The sequence below is a fragment of the Atractosteus spatula genome, unplaced genomic scaffold (assembly GCF_055471065.1).
Source record: "Atractosteus spatula isolate fAtrSpa1 unplaced genomic scaffold, fAtrSpa1.hap1 Scaffold_27, whole genome shotgun sequence".
NCBI lineage: Eukaryota > Metazoa > Chordata > Actinopteri > Semionotiformes > Lepisosteidae > Atractosteus > Atractosteus spatula.
Genome location: NW_028296841.1, coordinates 157,384 through 174,812, shown reverse-complemented (window position 1 = coordinate 174,812; position 17,429 = coordinate 157,384). Strand labels below are relative to the sequence as shown.

Below are 17,429 nucleotides of genomic sequence, written 5' to 3'. Positions count from 1 at the left end.
GGGAGAGCGGAGTCCGGGCGGCCGGCAGCCGCGTGCGGACCGGGCTCCAGAGGCGTCGGCCTGCGCCGCTGCGCGCCAGCCGGACGCCCGCGCGCCCGCCCAAGGCCGGCGTCGGGCATCGCTTCTCGGCCTTTTGGCCAAGACCAGGGGAGAGATCGTTGGACCGCTACCAGTGCCTGCAGACTTTTGGATCCAGAGGGAATTTTCGTGTTGCTGGTTCCTGTTTTCCGGAGAGTTGCTTTTTCTTGCAAGGAGGATACTTTTGAAGACCTTTGAGAAGAGTGTCGGAAGGCTGTTTTCTCGCAATGGCCGAGGGCCAGGCCCCCCCCGGGTGGGCCAGCCAGGCTCCTCGGCTGAAATGGACCTTGCGTTTTAAATGGGTGAGAGAGAAAGAAATGATGGGTAGATATGAGTTTGAATGCAAGATTTTGTTTGGAATTCTGAAAGCGATACCTATTGAAGTGAAGTGTTTGCAAGGAAACAGGCCTTTTGGCTTTTTTGATGTGACCTTTAATAATGATCAGATTTATAAGAGAGTCTCTGGGATGTGTGAGGAAATGGTGAATGATGAACTGTTACGGGACTTTGAGATTTTGGGTCTGGCTCAGGATGATGTGCGATTTATAATCGTAACTATGCATGACCCCTTCATTGAGGATGACATTATCACTGCTTACCTGTGGATGCATGTGGATGTCCTGGCAGGCCCCCAGATAATTGGTGACAGATTCCGGGTCTGGAACGGGAGGCGCAGATACCAGGTGCGGCTCAGGCGGAATGTTGGGCGCGCGGACGGGTTCTCACACCCCCCGTCGGCTTTCTTCCTGGGTCAAAGCAAAGGTTACATTTATTATCAGAACCAGCCGTCCTACTGCAGGAAGTGTTGTTCCTTCGGCCACATGGACAAAGACTGCACTGCCACCTCCTGTTCGAGGTGTGGAGCACGGGACCACACTAAAGGGAGATGTTTCCAGAAAACTTGCTCTCTGTGTGGGGATACAAACCATCTGTATAGAGAATGCGTATGGAGAGACCCGGAGATGGCCAGGGAACAAGAGAGAGGCTTCCCAGATGCCGCACCGGTGGAATCTGACTCGGAGCAAGAAGGAGATGAGGAAGACGAAAGAAGAGAGGAAGGCAAAGGAACTGAGAAGACAGAGGGGAACAGGAATGAAAACGTCGAAACAGGTGACGGCAAAGAGATCGAGGGTGAAGAGAGAGCAGAGGTGGATGTGAGTGAAGCATCAGACACCGGTTTGGACAGCAGCGGTAGCTTACCTGCTGGTCAGGTGGCTAGAGCCGTGGACCTGTTCGAGCACCTGCCGCAAGATGACCTGGCGATGGACCTGGGTGACTTCGACCTGGAGGGGAATGTGGCAGTCCAGAAAAGGCCAAGGGAGGATTCCGAAGAAGAGCTGCCTGCGGGGGAGGAGAAGAAGGCCAAGGAGGACGTTCACGCAGAGGAGGGTGTAGAGGAAGGCATGGTGATGGAGTCCTCCCCTGAGCGGGAGGAGGCTGCAGTGTCGCATTGGGGTCAGAAGGGGCACCTGTCAAGAGAAAGAGTACCGGAGTCGCCTTACCTGCGCTGCGTTTCGGTGGCTCCGAGCGTGGTGCAGTCCACTTCTGAGGAGGAAGGCTCAACCCCTTATAGGACAAGTGACACAAGTTCTTCGGAGACGGACAGCTCTGCAGAACCAGATGTGGATCCTGGGGGGAGAGATGATGGGAGGTCGAGATGACCTTCAAAATCCTAACTGTAAATGTTAGGGGATTGAAAAATAGGTCGAAAAGGATTGCTGTGTTTAAAATTTTGCGTGAAAATAAGTTTGATATATGTTTTTTACAGGAAGTGCATTTGGGTGGTGATACAGATGTGAAGCGGTTCTCTAAAGATTGGGAATCGGGGAAGTCCTTTTGGTGTGTGGGGGGAGTACACTCTTCTGGGGTTGGTATATTATTTGGGAATAACCGCATTGATGTTACAGAAACTTACTTTGTGCGGCCAGGGAGAATTCTTGTGGTGGATGGGGTATACTTAAACACAAAAATGAGATTTATAGTCGTTTATGCACCGGCGGATAGGACATCAAGGGGGGGTTTCTTTGCAGACTTAGTCCCCTGGTGTGTGACTAATAGAAAACTAGTGATTGCCGGTGATTTTAATGAAGATCTAATTAAAAGAACAGCAGGATCCCTAGAAATTAACAAATTGTTGAGGGATTTTGACCTTTTTGATAGTTTTAGTTTTAAAGGGCCCGCAGCAGTAGGGTTGATTCCCCCAGTTACTTGGAGGAATGCAGCAGGGGCCGCCAAAAGATTGGATTACGTGTTCTTGTCTCGAGGGTTGGCGATTGCTAAAGCCTCGGTCATACCCTTTTATTTTTCCGATCACGAACTGCTGGTGGTGGAGGTGGAAGGTGTGGGGGTTAAGTTTGGTCCAGGTTACTGGAAATTAAACACAGCCGTGCTGAGTGAGGACGGTTACAAGGAGCTAATTAGAGACAAATGGTCCTTTTGGCTAGGACAGAAACAAGAGTGGCCGTCATTAATTCAATGGTGGGAGTATGTTAAGTGGCAGGTGAAGCAAATCTCAATTCGGTATTGTAAGCGCCGAAACCAAAGAAAGAACTTTGAAGTGAGAAGGCTTCAAAAAGAGTTGGAAAACATGTATGAGGAGACAAACAAAGGTGTAGATTTTAATTTCTCGAAAGCCCAGGAGCTGAAGGCGCGACTTAGAGAACTTTACCTTAGACAACCCAGAGAGCTTTTAATTAGAGCTGGCATCGGCTTTCTGGATGGACAAGAAGAGGTCTCAGGTCTGCTTTTTAAATCAGTTAAAGCCAAGCGGGTTAAAAGAGCATTCGGGAGTTTGTTTACTGCAGAGGGGGAGGTGGTAAGTACTCCGCATGGAATGTTGGATGAAGCCGTAAAGTACTTTACTACTTACTTTAATAAGAGGGAGGGGGAGTCAGTAAAGGGGGTTGGTGGTTTGGAGCACATTGAGAAGAAGGTCAGTGCGGAGGAAAATAGGGCTTTAGCGACACGCATTGAGCTAGCCGAAGCTGAGGGGGCGACTCGGAGAATGAAAACTGGGAAAGTTCCGGGGGTTGATGGCATCCCGGTAGAATTTTACCTGACTTTCTGGGATTTGATAGGCTCATCGCTGCTTGAAGTCTTTCAAGCAATTCTAGATGGTGGAGATTTGGGAGACACAATGGCACAGGGAGTTTTGTCTCTGTTATTTAAGAAAGGGGATCCTAAGAGGCTAGAAAATTGGAGGCCTATCCAATTATTGTGTGTCGAATACAAAATTTTGGCAAAAATATTGTGTGATAGGTTAAAGAAAGTCCTGCCATCAGTAATACAGCCGGATCAGACCTGTGGCGTGGCGGGTAGGTCCCTACACTGGAACCTTGGCCTGCTCAGAGATACTATTGCTTGGGCAGAAGACAGACATCAGTGTCTGTTGATAGCCAGTCTTGACCAAGAAAAGGCATTCGATAGGGTGGATCATCAATGCTTATGGGATGTGTTAGATCGTTATGGAGTCAGCAGCAGTTTCATCTCTTGGCTGAAGGCCCTGTATGGAGGTGCTTCCACCAGAGTCAACATAAATGGCTTTATGAGTGAACCCTTTGATGTAAGCAAGGGTGTCAGACAAGGCTGTCCTTTGTCCCCAATCTTATATGTGGTCTACGTAGAGCCACTACTGGAGATGATAAGACGAGATAGAAGGGTTGAGGGTATAGTGATCCCGGGAAGCGGAGGCCTCCAAACTAAAGTGTTGGCCTACGCGGATGATGTTGTCCTAACTTTGAGCTCAGACAGAAGCCTTTTAGTCGCACTGGAGCTGATAGAAGTCTTTAACCAATGCACAGGTGCAAGACTGAACAGAAATAAGAGCAGTGTGCAGTATTTCGGCCCATGGAGTAACAGGGATGAGGTGGTAGGAGGTCTGTCTCTAGAAATGAATTCCTTGAAGATACTAGGGGTGTGTTTTGATAGGGAAGGGGCTGGAAGAAGGAATTGGGAGACTCGGTTATCCCAGGTGAGTAGCAAACTCGGCCTATGGAAAAAAAGATCACTGTCCTATTCAGGGAAGGTTTTGGTTCTCAAAGGTGACATCTTACCAAGTCTCGTGCACATTGCAAAGGTCTTTCCTATGCCTGCTTGTTTCAGACGCTCCTTAACTAAGATGGTTTTTGATTTTGTATGGGGGGGTGGTTATGAGTATGTGAAGCGTCTAGATATGTACAGGGACATCAGTGAGGGAGGCAGAGAAGTCCCAGATTTACCCATTAAACTAGACGCCATATTTGTGGCCGATCTGTGTAAAGCGGTAGATGACAAGATCTTATACAAACATCAGTTCTTTGTTCGGCTCTGGTTCGCCTGGGTCGTCAGGCCTTCAGAAGTGTGGAGGAATGACGTTCCCAAGGCTGAAATCCTACCATGGTTCTACGAACATGCGGCCGTATGGTTAAGGAAGTACGCAAAAGATGCGGACAGGCCAGTGATTATCTCCCACAGGCTCTTATATAAGACAGCTAAGAGCAGTGAAAAGGGATCCAATGTTGTGGTTCCCACTGATGTATGGAAAAGGGTGCAACCTAAGAGCCTGGATAACAGGCTCAAAGATTTAAATTGGATGTGTGTGTGGGGACGTCTGCCAGTAAGGGAGGTGATGCACAGACATAAGCTGGCTCGTTCAGCGACTTGCCCAAGACCGCAATGTGCAGAGGTGGAGTCAATCACTCATGTGTTCTGGGGTTGCAGGATTGCAAAAGCAGTGTGGGGGCAGATGTCGGACCTTTTTGATAAATTGGAACCGGGGTTTGTTCTATCTGGAGATAAAATCCTGAGACGGTGGAGCAGGTCTTCAAGATCTGTGAGACGTGACCTTGTAATCTGGTTTTTAATCAGTATAGTAAAATTTGTGTTATGGGGATCGAGAAACAATCTGGTCAAACATGGTCATGTGGAAGGGGCTGGGGCAATATGTGGGAGGGTTCGTTTTGAGCTGCATAAGATGTTGTCAGTAGAGGTGCGTAGGTGGGGTTTTCACGCAGCAAAAGAAAAATGGAAACCGCTGTTGGACTAATGGAATAAGTTTTGCCGTTGGTGGATTGTGATTTATGTTCTGTGATTTTGTCTTGTATTGTTATAATAAATGTAAAAAAAAAAAAAAAAAATCTGTTCTTATCAGTTTAATATCTGATACGTCCCCCATCGGGGGACCACATATTAAACGGATTTTTGGAACAGGGAGCTGGATCAGGAGCTTGCTCCGTCCTCTCCACGCATCGGCCCGGTATTGCAGCGCCTCCGGGAACGGTGCACTACCTTCTCTCAGCGGTGAAAAGACAGACGTAGCTAGCAAGCAAGCGAGGTGGACCGGAGCTCCTTCCTCTCCGGTCTCGTCTCTCGTCCATCTGTGTGTCTCTGTGTCTCTCTCTCTCCCCCTCCCCGTTCCCGTGCTCCCTCCGTGCACTTTCCCGCGCCTCGACTCTCTCGGCAAGCAGGCCGGCCCCCTTTTCGGCTCCCGTGCGTTTTCCCTCCAAAAAACTTAGTTTTTTCCTCCTTTTTCCAGGGAGGCAGGCGTGGCTTGTGTGTGTGTGTGTGTGTGTGTGTGTGTGTGTGTGTGTGTGTGTGTGTGTGTCCCCGTCCTTGCAGGCGGGCCCCTTTCGACAGCCGGCCGTTTTCCCTCCAAAAAACTTAGTATATACACCTTTTCTTTCTTTTTTTCGGCAGGCAGGCAGGTGTGTGTGTGTCCCCGTCCCTCCCGAGAGAGCGCTGCCCCTTGCCTCTGCCCGCAGGTGCCGACGGTCCGCTTTCGCTTGCAGCTCACTCGGCACGGCTGCTGCTGGTGGGAGGGGCCTAAGCTAAGGAGGCCGGCCGGCTGGCGCCCCCCGCGGCTGCGGTCGTTGTCGGGCCGTTGACAGGAGATCAAAGAGCAGGGCCCCCGCCCGGGACTGGCGGGCAGGCAGGCGAGCAAGCAGGCAGGCAAGAGAGGGGGAGAGCGGAGTCCGGGCGGCCGGCAGCCGCGTGCGGACCGGGCTCCAGAGGCGTCGGCCTGCGCCGCTGCGCGCCAGCCGGACGCCCGCGCGCCCGCCCAAGGCCGGCGTCGGGCATCGCTTCTCGGCCTTTTGGCTAAGATCAAGTGTAGTATCTGTTCTTATCAGTTTAATATCTGATACGTCCCCCATCGGGGGACCACATATTAAACGGATTTTTGGAACAGGGAGCTGGATCAGGAGCTTGCTCCGTCCTCTCCACGCATCGGCCCGGTATTGCAGCGCCTCCGGGAACGGTGCACTACCTTCTCTCAGCGGTGAAAAGACAGACGTAGCTAGCAAGCAAGCGAGGTGGACCGGAGCTCCTTCCTCTCCGGTCTCGTCTCTCGTCCATCTGTGTGTCTCTGTGTCTCTCTCTCTCCCCCTCCCCGTTCCCGTGCTCCCTCCGTGCACTTTCCCGCGCCTCGACTCTCTCGGCAAGCAGGCCGGCCCCCTTTTCGGCTCCCGTGCGTTTTCCCTCCAAAAAACTTAGTTTTTTCCTCCTTTTTCCAGGGAGGCAGGCGTGGCTTGTGTGTGTGTGTGTGTGTGTGTGTGTGTGTGTGTCCCCGTCCTTGCAGGCGGGCCCCTTTCGACAGCCGGCCGTTTTCCCTCCAAAAAACTTAGTATATACACCTTTTCTTTCTTTTTTTCGGCAGGCAGGCAGGTGTGTGTGTGTCCCCGTCCCTCCCGAGAGAGCGCTGCCCCTTGCCTCTGCCCGCAGGTGCCGACGGTCCGCTTTCGCTTGCAGCTCACTCGGCACGGCTGCTGCTGGTGGGAGGGGCCTAAGCTAAGGAGGCCGGCCGGCTGGCGCCCCCCGCGGCTGCGGTCGTTGTCGGGCCGTTGACAGGAGATCAAAGAGCAGGGCCCCCGCCCGGGACTGGCGGGCAGGCAGGCGAGCAAGCAGGCAGGCAAGAGAGGGGGAGAGCGGAGTCCGGGCGGCCGGCAGCCGCGTGCGGACCGGGCTCCAGAGGCGTCGGCCTGCGCCGCTGCGCGCCAGCCGGACGCCCGCGCGCCCGCCCAAGGCCGGCGTCGGGCATCGCTTCTCGGCCTTTTGGCTAAGATCAAGTGTAGTATCTGTTCTTATCAGTTTAATATCTGATACGTCCCCCATCGGGGGACCACATATTAAACGGATTTTTGGAACAGGGAGCTGGATCAGGAGCTTGCTCCGTCCTCTCCACGCATCGGCCCGGTATTGCAGCGCCTCCGGGAACGGTGCACTACCTTCTCTCAGCGGTGAAAAGACAGACGTAGCTAGCAAGCAAGCGAGGTGGACCGGAGCTCCTTCCTCTCCGGTCTCGTCTCTCGTCCATCTGTGTGTCTCTGTGTCTCTCTCTCTCCCCCTCCCCGTTCCCGTGCTCCCTCCGTGCACTTTCCCGCGCCTCGACTCTCTCGGCAAGCAGGCCGGCCCCCTTTTCGGCTCCCGTGCGTTTTCCCTCCAAAAAACTTAGTTTTTTCCTCCTTTTTCCAGGGAGGCAGGCGTGGCTTGTGTGTGTGTGTGTGTGTGTGTGTGTGTGTGTGTGTGTGTGTGTGTGTGTCCCCGTCCTTGCAGGCGGGCCCCTTTCGACAGCCGGCCGTTTTCCCTCCAAAAAACTTAGTATATACACCTTTTCTTTCTTTTTTTCGGCAGGCAGGCAGGTGTGTGTGTGTCCCCGTCCCTCCCGAGAGAGCGCTGCCCCTTGCCTCTGCCCGCAGGTGCCGACGGTCCGCTTTCGCTTGCAGCTCACTCGGCACGGCTGCTGCTGGTGGGAGGGGCCTAAGCTAAGGAGGCCGGCCGGCTGGCGCCCCCCGCGGCTGCGGTCGTTGTCGGGCCGTTGACAGGAGATCAAAGAGCAGGGCCCCCGCCCGGGACTGGCGGGCAGGCAGGCGAGCAAGCAGGCAGGCAAGAGAGGGGGAGAGCGGAGTCCGGGCGGCCGGCAGCCGCGTGCGGACCGGGCTCCAGAGGCGTCGGCCTGCGCCGCTGCGCGCCAGCCGGACGCCCGCGCGCCCGCCCAAGGCCGGCGTCGGGCATCGCTTCTCGGCCTTTTGGCCAAGACCAGGGGAGAGATCGTTGGACTGCTACCAGTGCCTGCAGACGTTTGGATCCAGAGGGAATTTTCGTGTTGCTGGTTCCTGTTTTCCGGAGAGTTGCCTTTTTTTTGCAAGGAGGATACTTTGAAGACCTTTGCGAAGAGCGTCGGAAGGCTGTTTTCCCGCAATGGCCGAGGGCCAGGCCCCCCCCGGGTGGGCCAGCCAGGCTCCTCGGCTGAAATGGACCTTGCGCTTTAAATGGGTGAGAGAGAAAGAAATGATGGGTAGATATGAGTTTGAATGCAAAATTTTGTTTGGAATTTTGAAAGTTTTACCGAGTGAAGTGAAATGTCTGCAAGGAAACAGGCCTTTTGGCTTTTTTGATGCTACCTTTAACAGCGACCAGATTTACAAGAGAGTCTCTGGGATGTGTGAGGAGATGGTGAATGACGAACTGTTACGGGACTTTGACGTTTTGGGTCTGGCTCAGGACGATGTGCGATTTATAATTGTAAACATGCATGACCCCTTCATTGAGGACGACATTATTACTGCTTACCTGTGGATGCATGTGGATGTCCTGGCAGGTCCCCAGATAATTGGTGACAGATTCCGGGTCTGGAATGGGAGGCGCAGATACCAGGTGCGCCTCAGGCGGAATGTTGGGCGCGCGGACGGGTTTTCGCACCCCCCGTCGGCCTTCTTCCTGGGTCAAAGCAAAGGCTACATTTATTATCAGAACCAGCCGTCCTACTGCAGAAAGTGTTGTTCCTTCGGCCACATGGACAAAGACTGCACTGCCACCTCCTGTTCGAGGTGTGGAGCACGGGACCACACTAAAGGGAGATGTTTCCAGAAAACTTGCTCTCTGTGTGGGGATACAAACCATCTGTACAGAGAATGCGTATGGAGAGACCCGGAGATGGCCAGGGAACAAGAGAGAGGCTTCCCAGATGCCGCACCGGTGGAATCTGACTCGGAGCAAGAAGGAGATGAGGAAGACGAAAGAAGAGAGGAAGGCAAAGGAACTGAGAAGACAGAGGGGAACAGGAATGAAAACGTCGAAACAGGTGACGGCAAAGAGATCGAGGGTGAAGAGAGAGCAGAGGTGGATGTGAGTGAAGCATCAGACACCGGTTTGGACAGCAGCGGTAGCTTACCTGCTGGTCAGGTGGCTAGAGCCGTGGACCTGTTCGAGCACCTGCCGCAAGATGACCTGGCGATGGACCTGGGTGACTTCGACCTGGAGGGGAATGTGGCAGTCCAGAAAAGGCCAAGGGAGGATTCCGAAGAAGAGCTGCCTGCGGGGGAGGAGAAGAAGGCCAAGGAGGACGTTCACGCAGAGGAGGGTGTAGAGGAAGGCATGGTGATGGAGTCCTCCCCTGAGCGGGAGGAGGCTGCAGTGTCGCATTGGGGTCAGAAGGGGCACCTGTCAAGAGAAAGAGTACCGGAGTCGCCTTACCTGCGCTGCGTTTCGGTGGCTCCGAGCGTGGTGCAGTCCACTTCTGAGGAGGAAGGCTCAACCCCTTATAGGACAAGTGACACAAGTTCTTCGGAGACGGACAGCTCTGCAGAACCAGATGTGGATCCTGGGGGGAGAGATGATGGGAGGTCGAGATGACCTTCAAAATCCTAACTGTAAATGTTAGGGGATTGAAAAATAGGTCGAAAAGGATTGCTGTGTTTAAAATTTTGCGTGAAAATAAGTTTGATATATGTTTTTTACAGGAAGTGCATTTGGGTGGTGATACAGATGTGAAGCGGTTCTCTAAAGATTGGGAATCGGGGAAGTCCTTTTGGTGTGTGGGGGGAGTACACTCTTCTGGGGTTGGTATATTATTTGGGAATAACCGCATTGATGTTACAGAAACTTACTTTGTGCGGCCAGGGAGAATTCTTGTGGTGGATGGGGTATACTTAAACACAAAAATGAGATTTATAGTCGTTTATGCACCGGCGGATAGGACATCAAGGGGGGGTTTCTTTGCAGACTTAGTCCCCTGGTGTGTGACTAATAGAAAACTAGTGATTGCCGGTGATTTTAATGAAGATCTAATTAAAAGAACAGCAGGATCCCTAGAAATTAACAAATTGTTGAGGGATTTTGACCTTTTTGATAGTTTTAGTTTTAAAGGGCCCGCAGCAGTAGGGTTGATTCCCCCAGTTACTTGGAGGAATGCAGCAGGGGCCGCCAAAAGATTGGATTACGTGTTCTTGTCTCGAGGGTTGGCGATTGCTAAAGCCTCGGTCATACCCTTTTATTTTTCCGATCACGAACTGCTGGTGGTGGAGGTGGAAGGTGTGGGGGTTAAGTTTGGTCCAGGTTACTGGAAATTAAACACAGCCGTGCTGAGTGAGGACGGTTACAAGGAGCTAATTAGAGACAAATGGTCCTTTTGGCTAGGACAGAAACAAGAGTGGCCGTCATTAATTCAATGGTGGGAGTATGTTAAGTGGCAGGTGAAGCAAATCTCAATTCGGTATTGTAAGCGCCGAAACCAAAGAAAGAACTTTGAAGTGAGAAGGCTTCAAAAAGAGTTGGAAAACATGTATGAGGAGACAAACAAAGGTGTAGATTTTAATTTCTCGAAAGCCCAGGAGCTGAAGGCGCGACTTAGAGAACTTTACCTTAGACAACCCAGAGAGCTTTTAATTAGAGCTGGCATCGGCTTTCTGGATGGACAAGAAGAGGTCTCAGGTCTGCTTTTTAAATCAGTTAAAGCCAAGCGGGTTAAAAGAGCATTCGGGAGTTTGTTTACTGCAGAGGGGGAGGTGGTAAGTACTCCGCATGGAATGTTGGATGAAGCCGTAAAGTACTTTACTACTTACTTTAATAAGAGGGAGGGGGAGTCAGTAAAGGGGGTTGGTGGTTTGGAGCACATTGAGAAGAAGGTCAGTGCGGAGGAAAATAGGGCTTTAGCGACACGCATTGAGCTAGCCGAAGCTGAGGGGGCGACTCGGAGAATGAAAACTGGGAAAGTTCCGGGGGTTGATGGCATCCCGGTAGAATTTTACCTGACTTTCTGGGATTTGATAGGCTCATCGCTGCTTGAAGTCTTTCAAGCAATTCTAGATGGTGGAGATTTGGGAGACACAATGGCACAGGGAGTTTTGTCTCTGTTATTTAAGAAAGGGGATCCTAAGAGGCTAGAAAATTGGAGGCCTATCCAATTATTGTGTGTCGAATACAAAATTTTGGCAAAAATATTGTGTGATAGGTTAAAGAAAGTCCTGCCATCAGTAATACAGCCGGATCAGACCTGTGGCGTGGCGGGTAGGTCCCTACACTGGAACCTTGGCCTGCTCAGAGATACTATTGCTTGGGCAGAAGACAGACATCAGTGTCTGTTGATAGCCAGTCTTGACCAAGAAAAGGCATTCGATAGGGTGGATCATCAATGCTTATGGGATGTGTTAGATCGTTATGGAGTCAGCAGCAGTTTCATCTCTTGGCTGAAGGCCCTGTATGGAGGTGCTTCCACCAGAGTCAACATAAATGGCTTTATGAGTGAACCCTTTGATGTAAGCAAGGGTGTCAGACAAGGCTGTCCTTTGTCCCCAATCTTATATGTGGTCTACGTAGAGCCACTACTGGAGATGATAAGACGAGATAGAAGGGTTGAGGGTATAGTGATCCCGGGAAGCGGAGGCCTCCAAACTAAAGTGTTGGCCTACGCGGATGATGTTGTCCTAACTTTGAGCTCAGACAGAAGCCTTTTAGTCGCACTGGAGCTGATAGAAGTCTTTAACCAATGCACAGGTGCAAGACTGAACAGAAATAAGAGCAGTGTGCAGTATTTCGGCCCATGGAGTAACAGGGATGAGGTGGTAGGAGGTCTGTCTCTAGAAATGAATTCCTTGAAGATACTAGGGGTGTGTTTTGATAGGGAAGGGGCTGGAAGAAGGAATTGGGAGACTCGGTTATCCCAGGTGAGTAGCAAACTCGGCCTATGGAAAAAAAGATCACTGTCCTATTCAGGGAAGGTTTTGGTTCTCAAAGGTGACATCTTACCAAGTCTCGTGCACATTGCAAAGGTCTTTCCTATGCCTGCTTGTTTCAGACGCTCCTTAACTAAGATGGTTTTTGATTTTGTATGGGGGGGTGGTTATGAGTATGTGAAGCGTCTAGATATGTACAGGGACATCAGTGAGGGAGGCAGAGAAGTCCCAGATTTACCCATTAAACTAGACGCCATATTTGTGGCCGATCTGTGTAAAGCGGTAGATGACAAGATCTTATACAAACATCAGTTCTTTGTTCGGCTCTGGTTCGCCTGGGTCGTCAGGCCTTCAGAAGTGTGGAGGAATGACGTTCCCAAGGCTGAAATCCTACCATGGTTCTACGAACATGCGGCCGTATGGTTAAGGAAGTACGCAAAAGATGCGGACAGGCCAGTGATTATCTCCCACAGGCTCTTATATAAGACAGCTAAGAGCAGTGAAAAGGGATCCAATGTTGTGGTTCCCACTGATGTATGGAAAAGGGTGCAACCTAAGAGCCTGGATAACAGGCTCAAAGATTTAAATTGGATGTGTGTGTGGGGACGTCTGCCAGTAAGGGAGGTGATGCACAGACATAAGCTGGCTCGTTCAGCGACTTGCCCAAGACCGCAATGTGCAGAGGTGGAGTCAATCACTCATGTGTTCTGGGGTTGCAGGATTGCAAAAGCAGTGTGGGGGCAGATGTCGGACCTTTTTGATAAATTGGAACCGGGGTTTGTTCTATCTGGAGATAAAATCCTGAGACGGTGGAGCAGGTCTTCAAGATCTGTGAGACGTGACCTTGTAATCTGGTTTTTAATCAGTATAGTAAAATTTGTGTTATGGGGATCGAGAAACAATCTGGTCAAACATGGTCATGTGGAAGGGGCTGGGGCAATATGTGGGAGGGTTCGTTTTGAGCTGCATAAGATGTTGTCAGTAGAGGTGCGTAGGTGGGGTTTTCACGCAGCAAAAGAAAAATGGAAACCGCTGTTGGACTAATGGAATAAGTTTTGCCGTTGGTGGATTGTGATTTATGTTCTGTGATTTTGTCTTGTATTGTTATAATAAATGTAAAAAAAAAAAAAATCTGTTCTTATCAGTTTAATATCTGATACGTCCCCCATCGGGGGACCACATATTAAACGGATTTTTGGAACAGGGAGCTGGATCAGGAGCTTGCTCCGTCCTCTCCACGCATCGGCCCGGTATTGCAGCGCCTCCGGGAACGGTGCACTACCTTCTCTCAGCGGTGAAAAGACAGACGTAGCTAGCAAGCAAGCGAGGTGGACCGGAGCTCCTTCCTCTCCGGTCTCGTCTCTCGTCCATCTGTGTGTCTCTGTGTCTCTCTCTCTCCCCCTCCCCGTTCCCGTGCTCCCTCCGTGCACTTTCCCGCGCCTCGACTCTCTCGGCAAGCAGGCCGGCCCCCTTTTCGGCTCCCGTGCGTTTTCCCTCCAAAAAACTTAGTTTTTTCCTCCTTTTTCCAGGGAGGCAGGCGTGGCTTGTGTGTGTGTGTGTGTGTGTGTGTGTGTGTGTGTGTGTGTGTGTGTGTGTGTGTGTCCCCGTCCTTGCAGGCGGGCCCCTTTCGACAGCCGGCCGTTTTCCCTCCAAAAAACTTAGTATATACACCTTTTCTTTCTTTTTTTCGGCAGGCAGGCAGGTGTGTGTGTGTCCCCGTCCCTCCCGAGAGAGCGCTGCCCCTTGCCTCTGCCCGCAGGTGCCGACGGTCCGCTTTCGCTTGCAGCTCACTCGGCACGGCTGCTGCTGGTGGGAGGGGCCTAAGCTAAGGAGGCCGGCCGGCTGGCGCCCCCCGCGGCTGCGGTCGTTGTCGGGCCGTTGACAGGAGATCAAAGAGCAGGGCCCCCGCCCGGGACTGGCGGGCAGGCAGGCGAGCAAGCAGGCAGGCAAGAGAGGGGGAGAGCGGAGTCCGGGCGGCCGGCAGCCGCGTGCGGACCGGGCTCCAGAGGCGTCGGCCTGCGCCGCTGCGCGCCAGCCGGACGCCCGCGCGCCCGCCCAAGGCCGGCGTCGGGCATCGCTTCTCGGCCTTTTGGCTAAGATCAAGTGTAGTATCTGTTCTTATCAGTTTAATATCTGATACGTCCCCCATCGGGGGACCACATATTAAACGGATTTTTGGAACAGGGAGCTGGATCAGGAGCTTGCTCCGTCCTCTCCACGCATCGGCCCGGTATTGCAGCGCCTCCGGGAACGGTGCACTACCTTCTCTCAGCGGTGAAAAGACAGACGTAGCTAGCAAGCAAGCGAGGTGGACCGGAGCTCCTTCCTCTCCGGTCTCGTCTCTCGTCCATCTGTGTGTCTCTGTGTCTCTCTCTCTCCCCCTCCCCGTTCCCGTGCTCCCTCCGTGCACTTTCCCGCGCCTCGACTCTCTCGGCAAGCAGGCCGGCCCCCTTTTCGGCTCCCGTGCGTTTTCCCTCCAAAAAACTTAGTTTTTTCCTCCTTTTTCCAGGGAGGCAGGCGTGGCTTGTGTGTGTGTGTGTGTGTGTGTGTGTGTGTGTGTCCCCGTCCTTGCAGGCGGGCCCCTTTCGACAGCCGGCCGTTTTCCCTCCAAAAAACTTAGTATATACACCTTTTCTTTCTTTTTTTCGGCAGGCAGGCAGGTGTGTGTGTGTCCCCGTCCCTCCCGAGAGAGCGCTGCCCCTTGCCTCTGCCCGCAGGTGCCGACGGTCCGCTTTCGCTTGCAGCTCACTCGGCACGGCTGCTGCTGGTGGGAGGGGCCTAAGCTAAGGAGGCCGGCCGGCTGGCGCCCCCCGCGGCTGCGGTCGTTGTCGGGCCGTTGACAGGAGATCAAAGAGCAGGGCCCCCGCCCGGGACTGGCGGGCAGGCAGGCGAGCAAGCAGGCAGGCAAGAGAGGGGGAGAGCGGAGTCCGGGCGGCCGGCAGCCGCGTGCGGACCGGGCTCCAGAGGCGTCGGCCTGCGCCGCTGCGCGCCAGCCGGACGCCCGCGCGCCCGCCCAAGGCCGGCGTCGGGCATCGCTTCTCGGCCTTTTGGCTAAGATCAAGTGTAGTATCTGTTCTTATCAGTTTAATATCTGATACGTCCCCCATCGGGGGACCACATATTAAACGGATTTTTGGAACAGGGAGCTGGATCAGGAGCTTGCTCCGTCCTCTCCACGCATCGGCCCGGTATTGCAGCGCCTCCGGGAACGGTGCACTACCTTCTCTCAGCGGTGAAAAGACAGACGTAGCTAGCAAGCAAGCGAGGTGGACCGGAGCTCCTTCCTCTCCGGTCTCGTCTCTCGTCCATCTGTGTGTCTCTGTGTCTCTCTCTCTCCCCCTCCCCGTTCCCGTGCTCCCTCCGTGCACTTTCCCGCGCCTCGACTCTCTCGGCAAGCAGGCCGGCCCCCTTTTCGGCTCCCGTGCGTTTTCCCTCCAAAAAACTTAGTTTTTTCCTCCTTTTTCCAGGGAGGCAGGCGTGGCTTGTGTGTGTGTGTGTGTGTGTGTGTGTGTGTGTGTGTGTGTGTGTGTGTGTGTGTCCCCGTCCTTGCAGGCGGGCCCCTTTCGACAGCCGGCCGTTTTCCCTCCAAAAAACTTAGTATATACACCTTTTCTTTCTTTTTTTCGGCAGGCAGGCAGGTGTGTGTGTGTCCCCGTCCCTCCCGAGAGAGCGCTGCCCCTTGCCTCTGCCCGCAGGTGCCGACGGTCCGCTTTCGCTTGCAGCTCACTCGGCACGGCTGCTGCTGGTGGGAGGGGCCTAAGCTAAGGAGGCCGGCCGGCTGGCGCCCCCCGCGGCTGCGGTCGTTGTCGGGCCGTTGACAGGAGATCAAAGAGCAGGGCCCCCGCCCGGGACTGGCGGGCAGGCAGGCGAGCAAGCAGGCAGGCAAGAGAGGGGGAGAGCGGAGTCCGGGCGGCCGGCAGCCGCGTGCGGACCGGGCTCCAGAGGCGTCGGCCTGCGCCGCTGCGCGCCAGCCGGACGCCCGCGCGCCCGCCCAAGGCCGGCGTCGGGCATCGCTTCTCGGCCTTTTGGCTAAGATCAAGTGTAGTATCTGTTCTTATCAGTTTAATATCTGATACGTCCCCCATCGGGGGACCACATATTAAACGGATTTTTGGAACAGGGAGCTGGATCAGGAGCTTGCTCCGTCCTCTCCACGCATCGGCCCGGTATTGCAGCGCCTCCGGGAACGGTGCACTACCTTCTCTCAGCGGTGAAAAGACAGACGTAGCTAGCAAGCAAGCGAGGTGGACCGGAGCTCCTTCCTCTCCGGTCTCGTCTCTCGTCCATCTGTGTGTCTCTGTGTCTCTCTCTCTCCCCCTCCCCGTTCCCGTGCTCCCTCCGTGCACTTTCCCGCGCCTCGACTCTCTCGGCAAGCAGGCCGGCCCCCTTTTCGGCTCCCGTGCGTTTTCCCTCCAAAAAACTTAGTTTTTTCCTCCTTTTTCCAGGGAGGCAGGCGTGGCTGTGTGTGTGTGTGTGTGTGTGTGTGTGTGTGTGTGTGTGTGTGTGTGTGTGTGTGTGTGTCCCCGTCCTTGCAGGCGGGCCCCTTTCGACAGCCGGCCGTTTTCCCTCCAAAAAACTTAGTATATACACCTTTTCTTTCTTTTTTTCGGCAGGCAGGCAGGTGTGTGTGTGTCCCCGTCCCTCCCGAGAGAGCGCTGCCCCTTGCCTCTGCCCGCAGGTGCCGACGGTCCGCTTTCGCTTGCAGCTCACTCGGCACGGCTGCTGCTGGTGGGAGGGGCCTAAGCTAAGGAGGCCGGCCGGCTGGCGCCCCCCGCGGCTGCGGTCGTTGTCGGGCCGTTGACAGGAGATCAAAGAGCAGGGCCCCCGCCCGGGACTGGCGGGCAGGCAGGCGAGCAAGCAGGCAGGCAAGAGAGGGGGAGAGCGGAGTCCGGGCGGCCGGCAGCCGCGTGCGGACCGGGCTCCAGAGGCGTCGGCCTGCGCCGCTGCGCGCCAGCCGGACGCCCGCGCGCCCGCCCAAGGCCGGCGTCGGGCATCGCTTCTCGGCCTTTTGGCTAAGATCAAGTGTAGTATCTGTTCTTATCAGTTTAATATCTGATACGTCCCCCATCGGGGGACCACATATTAAACGGATTTTTGGAACAGGGAGCTGGATCAGGAGCTTGCTCCGTCCTCTCCACGCATCGGCCCGGTATTGCAGCGCCTCCGGGAACGGTGCACTACCTTCTCTCAGCGGTGAAAAGACAGACGTAGCTAGCAAGCAAGCGAGGTGGACCGGAGCTCCTTCCTCTCCGGTCTCGTCTCTCGTCCATCTGTGTGTCTCTGTGTCTCTCTCTCTCCCCCTCCCCGTTCCCGTGCTCCCTCCGTGCACTTTCCCGCGCCTCGACTCTCTCGGCAAGCAGGCCGGCCCCCTTTTCGGCTCCCGTGCGTTTTCCCTCCAAAAAACTTAGTTTTTTCCTCCTTTTTCCA

The 17,429-nt window shown here is 54.0% G+C and overlaps 8 non-coding genes across 8 annotated transcripts; all 8 read left to right on the top strand.

Annotated features, from left to right (window-relative positions):
* Positions 1-5,157: 5,157 nt before the first annotated feature.
* LOC148807769 (U2 spliceosomal RNA) lies at positions 5,158-5,345 on the top strand. Its single transcript, XR_016088830.1, has one exon. It is a non-coding gene; the product is annotated as a U2 spliceosomal RNA (small nuclear RNA).
* A 785-nt stretch (positions 5,346-6,130) lies between these two features.
* LOC148807768 (U2 spliceosomal RNA) lies at positions 6,131-6,321 on the top strand. Its single transcript, XR_016088730.1, has one exon. It is a non-coding gene; the product is annotated as a U2 spliceosomal RNA (small nuclear RNA).
* A 767-nt stretch (positions 6,322-7,088) lies between these two features.
* LOC148807767 (U2 spliceosomal RNA) lies at positions 7,089-7,279 on the top strand. The gene has a single exon (XR_016088729.1). It is a non-coding gene; the product is annotated as a U2 spliceosomal RNA (small nuclear RNA).
* A 5,823-nt stretch (positions 7,280-13,102) lies between these two features.
* Positions 13,103-13,286, top strand: LOC148807766 (U2 spliceosomal RNA). The gene has a single exon (XR_016088829.1). It is a non-coding gene; the product is annotated as a U2 spliceosomal RNA (small nuclear RNA).
* Positions 13,287-14,075: 789 nt separating this feature from the next.
* On the top strand, positions 14,076-14,266 carry LOC148807765 (U2 spliceosomal RNA). Its single transcript, XR_016088728.1, has one exon. It is a non-coding gene; the product is annotated as a U2 spliceosomal RNA (small nuclear RNA).
* Positions 14,267-15,033: 767 nt separating this feature from the next.
* LOC148807764 (U2 spliceosomal RNA) lies at positions 15,034-15,224 on the top strand. Its single transcript, XR_016088726.1, has one exon. It is a non-coding gene; the product is annotated as a U2 spliceosomal RNA (small nuclear RNA).
* Positions 15,225-16,011: 787 nt separating this feature from the next.
* On the top strand, positions 16,012-16,202 carry LOC148807763 (U2 spliceosomal RNA). Its single transcript, XR_016088725.1, has one exon. It is a non-coding gene; the product is annotated as a U2 spliceosomal RNA (small nuclear RNA).
* A 792-nt stretch (positions 16,203-16,994) lies between these two features.
* On the top strand, positions 16,995-17,185 carry LOC148807762 (U2 spliceosomal RNA). Its single transcript, XR_016088724.1, has one exon. It is a non-coding gene; the product is annotated as a U2 spliceosomal RNA (small nuclear RNA).
* The last annotated feature ends 244 nt before the right edge of the window (positions 17,186-17,429 follow it).